The sequence below is a fragment of the Arvicanthis niloticus genome, chromosome 28 (assembly GCF_011762505.2).
Source record: "Arvicanthis niloticus isolate mArvNil1 chromosome 28, mArvNil1.pat.X, whole genome shotgun sequence".
Classification (NCBI taxonomy): domain Eukaryota; kingdom Metazoa; phylum Chordata; class Mammalia; order Rodentia; family Muridae; genus Arvicanthis; species Arvicanthis niloticus.
This window is the reverse complement of record NC_133436.1, coordinates 10,217,682-10,232,899: the sequence shown is the minus strand read 5'-3', so window position 1 is coordinate 10,232,899 and position 15,218 is coordinate 10,217,682. Positions and strand designations below refer to the sequence as shown.

At 42.1% G+C, this 15,218-nt stretch overlaps 1 long non-coding RNA gene across 1 annotated transcript in view; it reads right to left on the bottom strand.

Moving 5' to 3' along the window:
- Positions 1 to 9,338: 9,338 nt before the first annotated feature.
- The window catches only part of LOC143440078 (uncharacterized), a 29,151-nt gene continuing 23,271 nt past the window's right edge, over positions 9,339 to 15,218 (bottom strand). The window contains exon 6 of the long non-coding RNA XR_013107971.1: positions 9,339 to 9,639. This is a non-coding gene — a long non-coding RNA (uncharacterized LOC143440078). The remainder of the gene's footprint in view (positions 9,640 to 15,218) is intronic.

The following is a 15,218-nucleotide window of genomic DNA, read 5'->3' as shown; positions in this document are numbered from 1 at the left end:
ATAGGAAAGACAGGCTCGAGTCAGAGACAAGGCAGGTAGCACTAAGGAGATCCGGATGGCAAAAGGCAAGCTCAAGAACATAAGCATCAGCAACCCAGGGTATTTGGCATCATTAGAACCTAGTTCTCCCACACTAGAAAGTCCTGAATTCCCCATATCATTAGGAAAGCAAGATTCAGATTTAAAATCACTCCTAATGATGATGATAGAGGACTTTAAGAAGGACATAAATAAGACTCTCAAAGAATTTAAAGAGAATACAGATAAACAGGTAGAAGCCCTTAAAGAGGAAGCACAAAAATCCCTTAAAGAATTACAAGAGAACACAACCAAACAGGTGAAGGAATTGAACAAAACATCCAGGACACAAAAATGGAAGTAGAAACAATAAATCACAAAGGGAGACTACCCTGGAGATAGAAAACCTAGGAAAGAAATCAGGAGTTATAGATGCAAGCATCACCAACAGAATACAAAAGATAGAAGAGAGAATCTCAGGTGCAGAAGATACCATGGAAACATTGACACAACTGTCAAAGAAAATGAAAAATGCAAAAAAATTTCTTAACACAAAATATCCAGGAAATCCAGGACACAATGAGGAGACCAAACCTAAGGATAATAGGTATAGATGAGAGTGAAGATTCCCAACTTAAAGGGCCAATAAATATCTTCAACAAAATTATAGAAGAAAACTTCCCTAATCTAAAGAAAGAGATGCCCATAAACATACAAGAAGCCTATAGAACACCAAATAGACTAGACCAGAACAGAAATACCTCCCGTTACATAATAATCAAAGCACCAAGTGCACAAAACAAAGAAAGAATATTAAATGCAGTAAGGGAGAAAGTCCAAGTAATATATACAGGCAGACCTATCAGAATTGCACCAGACTTCTCACCAGATACTATAAAAGCTAGAAGATGCTGGACAGATGTCATACAGACCCTAAGAGAACACAAATGCCAGCCCAGGCTACTATACCCAGCAAAACTCTCAATCACCATAGATGGAGAAACCAAGATATTCCACGACAAAACCAAATTTACACAATATTTTTCCACAAACCCAGAATTACAAAGGATAATAACGAGAAAGCTCCAATACAAGAAGGGAAATTATACGCTAGAAAGAGCAAGAAAGTAACCCTCTTCCAACAAATCCAAAAGAAGATAGCCACACAAAGATAATTCCACCTCTAATAACAAAAATAACAGGAAGCAACAATCACTGTTCCTTAATATCTCTTAACATCAATGGACTCAGTTCCCCAATTAAAAGACTTAGGCTAATTAACTAGATACGTAAACAGGATTTTGCTTCATACAGGAAACCCACCTCAGTGACAAAGACAGACTTCACCTTAGAGTAAAAGTCTGGAAAACAATTTTTCAAGCAAATGGTCCTAAGAAACAAGCTGGAGTAGCCATTCTAAAATCTCCAGCCCGAGAACACAAAGGGAGGGACTCATGGCTCCACCTGTATAGGTAGTTGAGGGTGGCCTTGCCAGGTATCAGTGGAAGTGGACGGCCTTGGTGCCTAAAAGTTTGGATTACCTAGTGTTGGGGAATTTGGAGAGGAGGAAGGCAGGAATGGGAGGATGGTGGGAGCACATCTCATAGAAACTCCCAGAATTATATGGATTAGACATGACAGAGGCAGGCCACCAGAAGACTAGATTCCAGAATTCAAACAAAAAATTATCTTGATACTAAAATTTGTTTTGAGAATTGTATATTGCAGAATACACAGCCTTGGTGTATCTACTCATCAAGCAAGCTGAGCAGACCTGCTCGAATCTCTGATGTCCTGGAATTCCAGCTGGATGCAGTGAAGACACAGCATCAGAGGCTTATCAATTTACTCTTCCCCCAACCCTTCTTCTAGTATCTCAACACCCATAATCAGCTTGAAGAAGTTAATGAAGAGTCGGTGCCCCTATTCCCTGGGCTTGGGGACTGAGGTGGTTAATATTGGGCTGTCTTTCTAGGGAAAAGTAGTGGTTTTGTTGGAACAGGGAAGATTAGCTAGGATTTATTGCATAGCCATAACCTATTGGTAGAAATATGTAGAATTGTTATTAAGATGAAGTTATAATTTCTTAAATGGTATAAAATTTACTTTGATTTCAAATTTAAGGTTTTCATTGGCATGGGCTTCTTATTAATATAAAAGTGAAATTAATATTGTTATTCTCATAGGCATTGTGCCTATATAACACATTTAGGAATACAAGGCTTAGACCCAGTCCTTCTTTAACTTTTCTAACTGATTTGAGATGGTTAGCCTGTGAGTTAAGGGCCTTTAGCAAATTCATGGCTCTGAGTTTATTGTTAGAGTGTTTTCTAGATTTAGCAATAGCTGAGAGGAGTTAACAGACAACAGTCCAGATTGCCTTACATGAATAGTTGGTTTTCAAAACGTCAGAAGTCCACAGAATTGATGTTACAAATATTTCTGTATTAATGTCCATTTTGATTAGAGACCTGTCTGCTCCTGACAGCTTCCTGTCTTGGATTCTAAGAAGAAATTGAGCATCTTTGGAGTTACTCTAGTTGTGGTGAGACAGCCACTAGGCAAAAATTGCCTCTTTCCATCTACAGACAAATTACTGTCCAGAAAAGGACATACTTGCAGAATAGTCAACTGATTATATCTGCCAAGACAGAGTAATCAGCCCTAAATAATTCTGCATCACTAGGCCTGTCAGATGATCCTGGGCCAGAAGGCTGAAGATCAGATGCTCCAACGTTCTGTAGTATAGGGACTGTCCAGGTGTTCAGCGGTCTCTATAAATTGGCTAAGTTTTAGAAGCTATGCTTTGTGCTTCCCATAATTTCAGTTAACTCAGTCATTCTGGATTTCCAACAGAGTTGAAGACTTACAGTCTCATAGCCAATCCCAGCTATTTACTTTGAGAGAAAAAATTTGAGAGGATGGTTTTCAGCTAACATTCATTTTAAAGCCAAGGAAAAAAAGCCAGGTTCAGAACTAAGTCTTTTATTTAGGAGAGATGACAGAGGTTCTGCTTAGTCAACAAAATGATGGACTGGGTATTAGGTCTATCTTGTACCTTACTGACACAAATTGGTATAGTTATGCTCTAATTATATTTTGAGAGAAAAGTTTTAACAGGAAGGGTGATATGTAGGAGGAGCTAAGGTGGGAGGAGTAAGAAGAGAAAGAGGAGGATTAAGGAGAGGAGGAGAAGGAGAGGAGGAGCTAGGTGACCAGAGAGAAAGGGGGGAGGCCAGACATGGAGGCGGATGTTTATGTGTCTCCACCAGCCAAAGATAGTTGATATATCTAGGTTGGGTATTGGGTTACACTTCTGATTGTATGGGCATCTTATTATTGTGCATTACCAAACTTATAAAGCCTTTGATTAACAAAATTGTATAAAAGCAAAAAGGAGAAGGGGGTATGGGGTAGGAGTTTTCTAGGGAGGAGAAATGGGGAAAGTGGATGGCATCTGAAATGTAAATAAAATGTCCAATAAAAAATAAATAAAAGGAAGAAAAAAGAAAAAGGAAAAAAGAAGAAAAATAATTACCTTCTGTGAAAAATAATTGGGAACATGTTATTTTTTCCCCCACAAGATGAATGCATTCATAAGCTCTTCTAGGAATTACAGTAAAAGTGGTGTGTGTGAGTGTGTACCTGAGAAAATTGTTAAGCAGTACAAAAGCAAATGGATTAGAGTCGCTGGGAGCGCTCACTTAAACCCTTTAGACTTATTTATTTGTTTGTTGTTGTTCTCACATGAATGTGTGCACCACAGACCCATGGCTGTCAGAAGAGGCCATCAGATCTCCTGGAACTGGAGTTACAGGTGATTGCAAAACTCCATGTGGGTGCTGGGAATCAAGTCTGGGTCCTCTGCAGAAACAAGTGCTCTTAAGCACCGAGCCTTGCCTCCAGCACCAGGAATACTCACTCATTCTTAATTATCTTCTTAGGAGAGTGCAAAGTTTGAGAGCTGATGGTTTGAAGTGAGACCTGAAAGAGGGAAAGCATGGAATATATTACTCTTTAAAGATAAGTCGAATAGGAAAAGACTACAAAGGATGCTGAGACAAACCAAAAGGCTGCTTAAAAAATGAAATCTACATATTTGTTCTTAGAAGAATGGGCTACGGAGCAGTGGTTCTCAACCTTCCCAATGCTGTGACCCTGTAATACAGATCCTCATGTTGTGGTGACCCCCAACCATAACATTATTTTCTTTGCTTCTGCATGACTAATTTTGCTACTGTTATGAACAATAATGTAAATATTGGTGTTTTTTAGTGGTCTTAGGACATACAAGTTTAGAACCACTGGGCTAGAGACTCTTAAAAATTCTTAATCCGGGCTGGAGAGATGGCTCAGTGGTTAAGAGCACTAATTGCTCTTCCAGAGGTCCTGAGTTCAATTCCCAGCAAACACATGGTGGCTCACAACCATCTGTAATGAGATCTGATTTCCTCTTCTGGTGTGTCTGAAGACAGCAACAGTGTACTCACATACATAAAATACATTTTTAAAGAAGCAAACTAACTAACTAAAGGTAGTAGCCTAGGTGAGACTCTTAACCATCTTGACTTAATCTGCTGTGCTAATCATGCTGATCCTGTGAACTATGGACATTCCCCATGCTCACACTTATTTATGAGACAGAAGATGGAGATTGCTAAGTCCTCTGTTGATAGTAAAGAAATTCTCCACAAGACTTTTCTAAGAGGGAGCTCATGGGATTTGTCTCTTAGTGGCCTATTGGTGATGTGAAGTCTTTCTTAAATAGAGATGGTTCTTATCTTTTGGAATGCTGAGTTTCACCTTGAGGTCTGTCAACTCCTATTATTAAGGTGAAATTGACATATAGTAGTTGCATTTGCTTTATATGCACACTATGTTCAATATTGATATAAGAACAAATCTGTAAAACTGCAACCACAATAACAGACATTTCTATCTATATCCCCAATTTTTTTTTTACTGTTGTTTTTTGTTTTTCAAGAACAGGGTTTCTCTGTGTATCCCTGGCCATCCTGGAACTTGCTCTGTAGACCAGGCTGGCCTAGAACTCAGAAAACTCAAGGGAATCCACCTTCCTCTACCTCCTGAGTACTGGGGTTAAAGATATGCACCAGCACCACCACCTAGCTCCTCCTAATTTGGGGGTTTTTGTTTTGTTTTGTTTTGGGTTTTTTTTGTTTTGTTTTGTTTTGTTTTGTTTTGTTTTGTTTTGTTTGAGACAGGGTTTTTGTGTGTGTGTGTGTGTAACCCTGGCTGTCCTAGAATTCACTCTGTAGACCAGGCTGGCCTCAAACTTGTAACCTTCCTGTTTCTGCCTCTGCTGAGATTCTAGGTATGAATCACCATACCTCAAACCCCCTTCTTATTCCCTATCCAGATGGCCACTTGGACTGATCTTAACGCTCCACGTAGCTGTGCAGGTGTAGTTTGATTTTGGGTAAGGCCATGAGATGTCTATTTTATTAAAGTGTCCCTGGTGATTGTGATGCACAACCAGGTTTGAGGAACTCTGTTAAATAAGCCATTGTGTGGGATCACCTGATGGCACCCTGTCCATGGGGGACTGCAGCGAAGGAGCCTGGTTCTTTTGGAGATGCTCTTCCAAGTCCCAGATTCAGGGCTTGTAGTGTAACTCACACTAAAGTGTAAATGAATCTGCGATGCTCTTAACCCTGGTCCTTCTCATGGAGGTCTCTTCTTCACCCAAAATATATGGGCAGCCGCCAGTACTCATTTCAGGCCCAGTGACTAAAGTGAAATGGAAAATTTCAACCAATGTGGGCGTGGAGAACTTCCAGTTGTTGCTTAAAGTGGTGGCTCCCTGTCTTGGCTCATCTTCAAAACTGTCTTGGAAGCTTTATAAGAATGCAGTTTGGGGTTCTGATGCCCACCTGCAGAGGCTGAACCTCAGAGGGTGTGTGTGTGTGTGTGTGTGTGTGTGTGTGTGTGTGTATCCAGAAGTGGATGGTTGCTGCAAATAGAACTCCCCGGAGGGTTTGATGTTCAGTGAAGTCAAGTCTAGGAGTCCTGAGTTTTATGGCACAATGTTTTCTCTCCTTCTCAGGTCTCTAGGAAGTGTTAGCAATTAGCATGCCAATAGCCACGGGGAGGCACTTTACACAATAGGTATGAAATAGGTGAAAGTTATCTGCCTCAGGATTCATATAAAACTATTTCTATAAAATATTCTATAAAACTATTCAAGAAGGGGTTGGCATGTGCCTGTAGTCTCTGAGCTGGGGAAGCAGAGACAGAAGGATTCCTGGGCTTGCTGGCCAGTCAGTCAAAGTTTAGGGAGTGGCCTTGTCTCAAAAACTAAGGTGGAGAGCAACTGGAGAATATAACTGGGGTGGGCTTCTGACTTCCACACACAAGTGCATGTGGAGCTGCATACAGATACACATACACACATTAATGCATACGCACATATGCAAAGAAAATAAAACATAAAATAAATAGTTCAAAAAGGGATGCAATCCTTCCAGAGGTGGAATGATAAAGAACAGTTGGGGATGCTGTGTGAGTGGCTAGCTCAATCTTTGAAGTCCTGCCACACTGAGCAATTCACAAACTCACCTACATCAGAAGATCCTCATTTTTTTTTTTTTTTTTTTTTTGAGATTCCACAATTTGTAGCTACGTGTGTAAGCTTGTACTGGCTCTCTTGTCTCATTAACACATTCTTTATATAATGAATTTATTGTAGATTATTCACCAACTGACACTGTAGTTGATAGTATAAAGCTAATACCTCATTAGGGACCAACATGCTTCCCTCAGGCCATTCTTTGGGGAGAGTTTCAGGTGTATTTCCAAGAATGGGAAGGGGGTTTCAAAGGACTCTAAGATGGACTATAAGATGGTAGGGTTTTGCTTTATTTTTTTCTGTGCTGCCCTGGAACTCACTCTGTAGACCAGGTTGGCTTCAAACTCAGAGATCTCCCTGCCTCTGCCTCCCAAGTGCTGGAATCAAAGGCATGCGCTGCTAGAATAGTTTTTGACGTTTGGCTTCCAGCTAGAACATTAAGTTTGGATGCTGGCTTAGATGTGGACTCTCTTTTCTGAAGGCGTTATTAACCCGATGCTCAGAGTTTGGGGACACACCACCCCATATGCTCCAAAGCATATTTTTCTGGGATGTAGTTGACCTCTGACCCCAGTCTCTCACTGATCCTAACTACTAGCTGAAGCCTTTTCTCCACATTCTGACAGATAATTCTTTTACCTCTGTCTTTCTCTGGACCTCAGAAATGACCCCATTGAAGACTAGAGAACAACATTCCGGCAAGTGGCAGAGTGGATGCAGAAGATGCAGGAGAAACAGGCAGCTTTCGTCCTCAATCCTGCCATTGGAGTAGGACCAGACTCCTTTCTCTACACCCCTCTGGAAGCATATGGGAACTGCTTGTCACATCCTGGGAACCTTTGATCTCAAGCCTCTGCTTATCTTGCCTAAATCCCCTAGGCGTTTTTCAGTGAAGTCCGATTTTCTCTTTTACTTTCTCATCTCGGGATGTTTTTCTTTAATCTTTATTTCAACCCTGTCTCTCAGATCAGTAACTAGGAAGCACTTGTGTGATCTAGAAGAGTCTTGTTTAGAGGAGCTCTTTGGCCATCTATGCATGGACAGCCTTGACTAACCATGGCTAGGTCAGTCTCTTTTACAGCTTCAAATGCCGACTAGGGTTTTAAGAACAGTGATAGAGGCTCACTCCTGTGCCTTTCGATATTCTCTCCACACCATTACAGGCCTTCTTAGCCTCGGAATTTCTGTTCTTTATTCTCCTCTGGGTCCTCTGCACACATCTCACTAGAACCATCTATCCCTACTTTTTCCCTGCCCAAAACTTTTGCCTCCTGCCTACCTTTGTCAGTGACAAACACATCTGAGACCTTCCTCTTGATCTTCATGTGAGAGAGGAAGGGAAACTCTCTAGTGTATATAACTTGTTTTTGTTTCCTGTCTCTTTTCTCCTCACTCTATTGGTTGGCTTTCGGGTTTGTTTGTTTCTTTGTTTAAAGGTTTATTTAAAAATTATTTTTAGGTGAGTGCGTATATGTGTGCATGTGAGTTCAGGTGGCCATAGAGGCCAGAAGGGGGCATCAGTTCCCCTGGAGCTGAGTTACAGGCAGTTGTGAGCTTCCAGATGTGGGTGCAGATCCTCTGCCAGAGCAGTAAAGCACTGCTAACCACTGAGCCATCTCTCCAGGCCTCAGTCTTCTGTTTTTAATCACTGGTCATGCTATTCTCTTTGCTGCAATCTTTGTTTGACATGCTGTGCTATAAATCTGTACCATTTCGTGTCTGCTTCACGTGTCTGTATAAAGCATGATAAACTACCATAAAATATGTCGGAGAAGGTTCTCAAAAAGAAGAGGATTCTCTGAAAACCCTTGACCCAACTGAAGAAGTGACCTAGTCACTGGCTTCCTCCTAGAGAGTCTTGAATGCACCATGGAGGTGGCCAGGGGTGGCCCTTTCTTTTTCTTCTCCTTTCAGTTAAGCACACTCTAGCAACATAGTCAAGGGCACCAGTAAAAGATGTGTTCAGGGATCACTAACCACAGTGAACATCTAGTGGGGCCCACCAAGTACACTCATGCCTAGGAATCACCAATCACATTCCACATCCAAGAATCACCAATACCACTCCATGCTCAGGGGGTCATGAACTTTAAGTGTGTGGTGCTCTATGTTGAACATAACCCAGATATTACCCCAATGGAGTCCTCCCTCAGTAGTGAAATTATAATCAGGGAGATGCACTGAGAGGAATCACAGAAATACTGAGCAGTTTGTATGCACTTTGCAGTTTGGTATGGAGTGCTCACCAGGAAATCCAGGTGTCAGTCCAGCTCGTGTGGTCCAAGAAAGAAAACAAATTTTTTATCTCTGTACTTTACTGTTCTCACACAGGACCTGCCTGCCCTCCACAGGGCAGAAGCAGGGCCCAGAACAGGTCTGGGGGAGGTGTGGTCTTTCATCATTATTCAAACTGCTTCCTTCTGGAAGTATCTCGACTTAATCAGAAGGGGAGCCACCACCCCGCCTCACAGAACCTGGAGCTCTTACAGAAATGTCTCTCCACAGGGGGAGCTCCACTCTCCTTTGTCTTTTGTTCTAAATAGTGTTTCAGTGTCCTGTCTCTACTTCTTAGCATGCTTCCCACATTCATGGTCTCCTCTGACATCACCTGTTTTTGGAGAAATCTTCTCTGATTAACTTCACATTGTCTTGGCTCTCCATATTATATTCTTCTCCAAGCTAACACAATCATGGTCCCTAATACAAATACAGCCCTTTATACCCTGGTGACTATTTCATATCATTTATCTCAGTTCTTGTAGCAATCTCCTAAAGCATATGTGTTCATTTTTGCCATCTCCCCAGTCCCTTATTTCTGCGTTTAATGTAGCGACATTTTATTTAGATTTTTGTCTGTATTCCAATCCATTAGGGTTTTTTCCCTCAATTTCTTTTAATCTTCCACTTGATGCTGGTTTCATCTTTCCACATGGAATTGTCTGAAAGAAGGTTTCTGCCGAAGTCTGGCTCCAGCAGGATTCAGGTCCCAAAGAAGAGGTGTGGGGTTGGAGAGGGAAAGAGACTGACATTACCTGAGGGTGAATCAGGATAGCTGGTGGTTATTGAACAAAAGGACACACCTTTTTGAGTCTATGATTGCATAATAGCTTAGCCATTAGCAATCTTGAAAGCAGACTTAATGATAAGAAATATATGATCTTTTCACAGATTGTTTTTAACCTATTTTAGCCCTATTTTTTTTAACATCCAGAATGAATGAGGTCATCAACTTTATTACAGCATTTTTTTCTTTGAAGCAAAAGCAGTAAGTTGAGCAAACATCTAAGTCCCCATGGTTCTTTTAAGGTTCAGCAACCCCGCCACATGCCCTTCCCACCTCCTTCTGCAAGGTCCCAGCCTTTGTGGTCTGGAGATACCACATCGAGTCCTGTGAAACAAACCCCCGAGACCAATTTTCATTCCTCCAGGGGCATGATGCAGTGTTTGTACCAAGAAGCACAACAAGCATTGAGCCATTTCCTAATTGTGTTCCTGTGTGCCTTGGTCTTACAATGTGGGCCTGTTCTCCTCATAAGATCCCCAAAGGGAAGGTCCTGACATCTTCCTCTTTCTCCATTGTGCCATACCATCCTAATTCCTTCAATGTATGCTCCTGTATAAGTCAGAGAGGGATCAAGCCGGTCTAACTTTAACAGAACCTGCTTCTCGTGAGGTGTATCAGGTCTTGCTACTCATCCTGTGAGCCTGGGCCCACTGCTTCTCTCCATTGTACACTTTCATCCTTAGGACCAGGTGTACGTAAAAGTTTCTGGCACCAGCTTTCATTAACAACTCTGCAGCTTCTCTATGCTTGGTGCAAACAGGGACACAAAGGGGGTTCTTGTGCAGGAATAGGCAGAGTTACCAAGCTATGTGGTTCCATGGTGGCAGAGATTTGTTTCTAAAGATTTACTTTGTTTAGCAAGATTGCTATTGTATACATTCCTATCCTTTACCAAAGCCCATACAAAATTTCCCAAAGGAAAAAAAAAAGGCATAAGAAAACTTCCATAATGCATAGTGAGAATCATCAAAAAACAAAAGTCAAAGAATGCTGGAGAACTGTGATCTGTGACATCCACCTGCTGGAACCTGGTGAAGCAGCAGTGGTCACTGAGATTTCCATTGGACTTTGTCCTATTTTGTCTTCTGCTGCTGTGATAAAACCCTGACCATAACCAGCTTGGAAAGGAAAATTCATCCCATCTTACACTTTACAATCTATCATTTCAGAGAGTCAGAACAGGAGCTCAAGCAGGAAGCAGGTACAAAGGCAGGGACCATGGAGGGAAGCTGCTTCCTGGCTTGTTCTCCATGGCTTGCTCAGTTTCCCATCTTTCTTTTTACATTTTCTAATATTCTCTCTCTCTCTCTCTCTCTCTCTCTCTCTCTCTCTCTCTCTCTCTCCCTCTCTCTCTCCCTCTCTCCCTCTCTCTCTTTCTCTCTCTGTGTGTATATATGTCTCTCTCTCCTCTCTCTCTCTCCCTTTCTCTCTCTCTCTCTTTCTCTCTCTCTCTCTCTCTCTCTCTCTCTCTCTCTCTCTCTCTCTCTCTCTCTCTTTGAAGGAGTCAATTCTCTTCCTCCTTGTGGACCCAGGGGATTGACTTTAAGTTGTTAGTACCTCTATCCACTGAACGATCTCACCAGCCCTCAGCTTGCTTTCTTATACAACCCACAACCACTTGCTAAGGGGTGGTACCGCCCAGAGTGGGCTAGTCCCTACACATCAATCATCAACCAGGAAAATGTCCTACTGACCTGCCCACCGGCCAGTGTGATCCAGGCCATTCCTCACTTAAGGTTTCCTCTTCCCACAGGACTCTAGCTTGGGTCGAGTTGACAACACCCAGCTCAGATTTGTTGCTTTCATCGTAGAAATATTTTTGATGCCGTAATGGTCTTCACCCTTCATTTAAAACATTGTGCCCTATTCACCGGCCCCCCTCTGTCACATTTCCTTCATTCCTTTCTTTTCCCTAGAGCACGTGACAGATAAGTGAGGCTGTCTTATACTTTACACTATGCCAGGCAGAGAGGCACATCCTGTAATCCCAGCATCTGGGGGCAAAAGCAGGATCAGGAAGAGTTCAAGGCCATCTCTAGATACATAAGGAGTTCGAGGTTACTCTGGATTACATGAGACCCTGCCCCCCACCCAAAAAAAAAAAAAAAACCCAAAACCAAAACTTCACACCAATTACTTCAGAATATGTCCCTCAAGTGCGAGGACATTTGCCACTATAAGTATAATACAATTATCCACTCTGGGAATGACAGTTAATCTGATACCATTTCCTAAATTCAGATTTCCCGAGTTATCCTTGGGGAAGCTGTTTTTATTTTCCAGATCTAGAACCCAATCAAAGATAACCTACAGACTGTAGTCACTAGGTCTCTCCTGTCTTCCAGTCTTCAGTCTTTTTCTTTTTTTCTTGTCTCTCGTAACAATGAGATTTTCAGAAATCTAGACAAATCTTTTTCTGGAATGTATCTCCCATTTCCAGAATGTACGAAGGTGTTGCGTTGTCTATTCCTCTTGTTCAGGTGTTTTCCTTTTGGAGGAGACTAGCATGTCACACTAGGAGTCACCTGGCATGTGTGTCTCATCCTTGGCGAGGCCATGGTGGCATTCAGCAGTGGTGATGGCTGCTGTCTCTCTGTGTCCTGTCACCCAGCCATCCTTTATCCACTGTTTCCGCATGTGCTGCTGATTTCCACTTGACTCAGTTTTTCCCAAGGAGACACTCAACCGATGATTTTTCTATTTCTACCTCTCTTCCTCTTATACATTCATTAACTGGCATTCTTTTCTAAGGAGCTTCTGATTCACTCCCCACCCCAATGGTATTTATTTGTTTAATGTCATTATGGACTCATGAATTTTTTTGTTGTTGTTAAATGTTTAGATTTTTTTATTTTTTTTTTTTTTACTATTTTAGGCAGAGTTTCTATGTAGCCAAAGCTGGACTAGAACTATTATAAAGCCTAGACTGGTCTTGAACTCATAAACCTCCTACCTCAGCCTCCAGAATACTGGGATTACAGACATCCACCACCATGTATGGCTTAGACGTATTTTAATATATTTTTACATTTTTATTTCATTTTATTTTACTTTTTATATGTATGCATGTGTGTGGCTGCTTGTCTAAATATACACCATGTGTGTGCAGTGCTGTGGACCAGAGGGGGGCATTGGATCTCCTGGAACTGATGTTACAGGTGATTGTGAACCTCCCAGTGTGGGTGCTAGGAATCTAGCTCAGATCCAAAGCCAGAGCGGCAAAAGTTCTTCACAACCAGCCATCTCTCCAGCCCCTCAATACTCACCCCTTACTCCCCACCCCCTGTTGAAGTGTTTATAAAAAGATAAAGAGATAAAGAGAGTATGTTCTGTGGGTGTGTAGAGAGGTATGGGGAAGGGGATGTCTCAGCACGCCCATGTAGAGGCATCTCTTCCCATGAGGGACCAGCCACACACCAGTATAGTATAGAATAGAGTTTATTGAGGGCATGGGGAGGGGAGCCAGGAGGGTAGTAGAGGCAGAGAGAGAGAGAGAGAGAGAGAGAGAGAGAGAGAGAGAGAGAAGCAGAGAAGCAGGTATAGAGGCCAGCCATGACCACGTGGAGAGAGAGGAAGGGAGGGAGGGGACAGAGAGGCAAGAGGGTAAGAGTAAGAGAGAGGGGGTAAGAGAGTAGGAGAGTAAGAGATTAAGAGTAAGAGAGAGGATGGGGCAAGCAGTCCCTTTTATAGTGGGCCAAGCCTACCTGGCCGTTGCCAGGTAATTGTGGGGAGGAGCATACCTGGCTGTTGCCAGGTAACTGTGGAGGTGGAGTTTAGACAAAATACTAACACCTGCCACCAACTTTTTTTTTGAGACAGGGTTTCTCTGTGTCACCCTGGCTGCCCTGGAATTCACTTTGTAGACCAGGCTGGCCTCAAACTCACAGAGATCAGCCCACCTGAAGGCTGGAACCAAAAGCATGTTCCAACATGCCCAGCTTCCCCTAATATGTTCTCTCTCTCTCTCTCTCTCTCTCTCTCTCTCTCTCTCTCTCTCTCTCTCTCTCTCTCTTTCTCTTTCTCTCTCCCTCTCCCTGTCTCTCTCTCTCTCTCAACATTTTTTTAAAAATTCTCTTATATATTACATTTCAACCTCAGTTTTCCCTCCCTCTTTTCTGCTCAGTCCCTCTCCTCACCCCCCAGATCCATTCCTCTTCTGTTTCCCTTCAGAAAAAGGCAGGCGTCCCAGGGATATAAACCAAACACAGCACATCAAGTTACAGTAAGACTAGACACATCCGCTCCTATTAAAAACAGACAAGGCAGCTCAGTAGGAGGAAAAGCCCCTAGAGCAGGCAAGAGTCAGAGACAGCCCCGCCCCCACTGGATGGAGTTGAATATATTCTCTTAATACTTATTTTTCACTGAAGCCTCAGAACCAGAGCTTGTTCAAGTTGGCTTCCTCGAACCTGGTCATAGCCATACTTAAACATATTTCTGGTGTTTCTTTTTGAAAAAACAAAACAAAGAAAGAAAAACCACTCCTTATTTCTGGGCAAAGGGTGGCAGACATTTTACATCTCATGTTCTTTGCATACCATCTTCTGAATATTACTCCACTGCAGTGCCCAGGTCTCTTCTTCTCTGTGGATGGACCTGTGTGATAGTTTACCTGGCCAATCTCTTAATTGGGGCATTTGCTTGTTTTCAACGTTTTGCTATTGCCAACAATGATGCAATGTGTATGCATGTGTCCAAGTGTTTCTTTGAGATAAATACGGAGAAATGTTAGATTGTTGTCAAAGGGAAATGCCAATGTCACTTTGTTACATGCTGTACATTTTTTCCGTAGGCTCTGTGCCGTTTTTTTTTCCTTTTCCATAGAGGCTGTTTAGAGAATGCTGGCTCCATGCAGACTCCCAGAGACTTTTTTTTTTTTTCCATTATAAATTCAAAGCATTTCTTTATCCTTCAGTTTTTGGCAGGTGCTAATTCACTTTAAAAGGTAGAAAAATTGCAACAGTATACATATCCAGTCCAATTCAAACAAAACTTACTTAGATCAAGCATTTCATAAACATTAAGGGCCTAGTGACAAATACGTCACTAGCCAACAAAGATACCTATTAAAGCCATTAAGACTGGCTGGAAATTGATAATTCTCACATTTTTGCAATAACTCTAAAGTCCTAAAATGTTTAACTATATTAAACATACGCCAGAGGTCTAAATTAATGATATGTTGATAATATTGTGAGACTCATCTATTGATTTTTCTCTTATGTGTGTCTCTGTTACTTTGTCAGGAAAGTAAAGGTGTTTTTTTTTTTTTTTCATTTTTTATGAGTTTAATTGGGGGGGGGGGGCGAGACAGGGTTTCTCTATATAGCCTGGGCTGTCCTGGCACTAACTCTGTAGACCAGGCTGGCCTCGAACTCAGAAATCCGCCTGCCTCTGCCTTCCAAGTGCTGGGATTAAAGGCGTGCGCCCGCCGCCACCCAGCTTTTTTTTTTTTTTTTTTGCTTATTCACTTTCCATCCCCTCACTGCCCCCCTCCTGATCACCCCCTCCTACAATCCTTTCCCTTCCTCTTCTCCTCTGATCAGC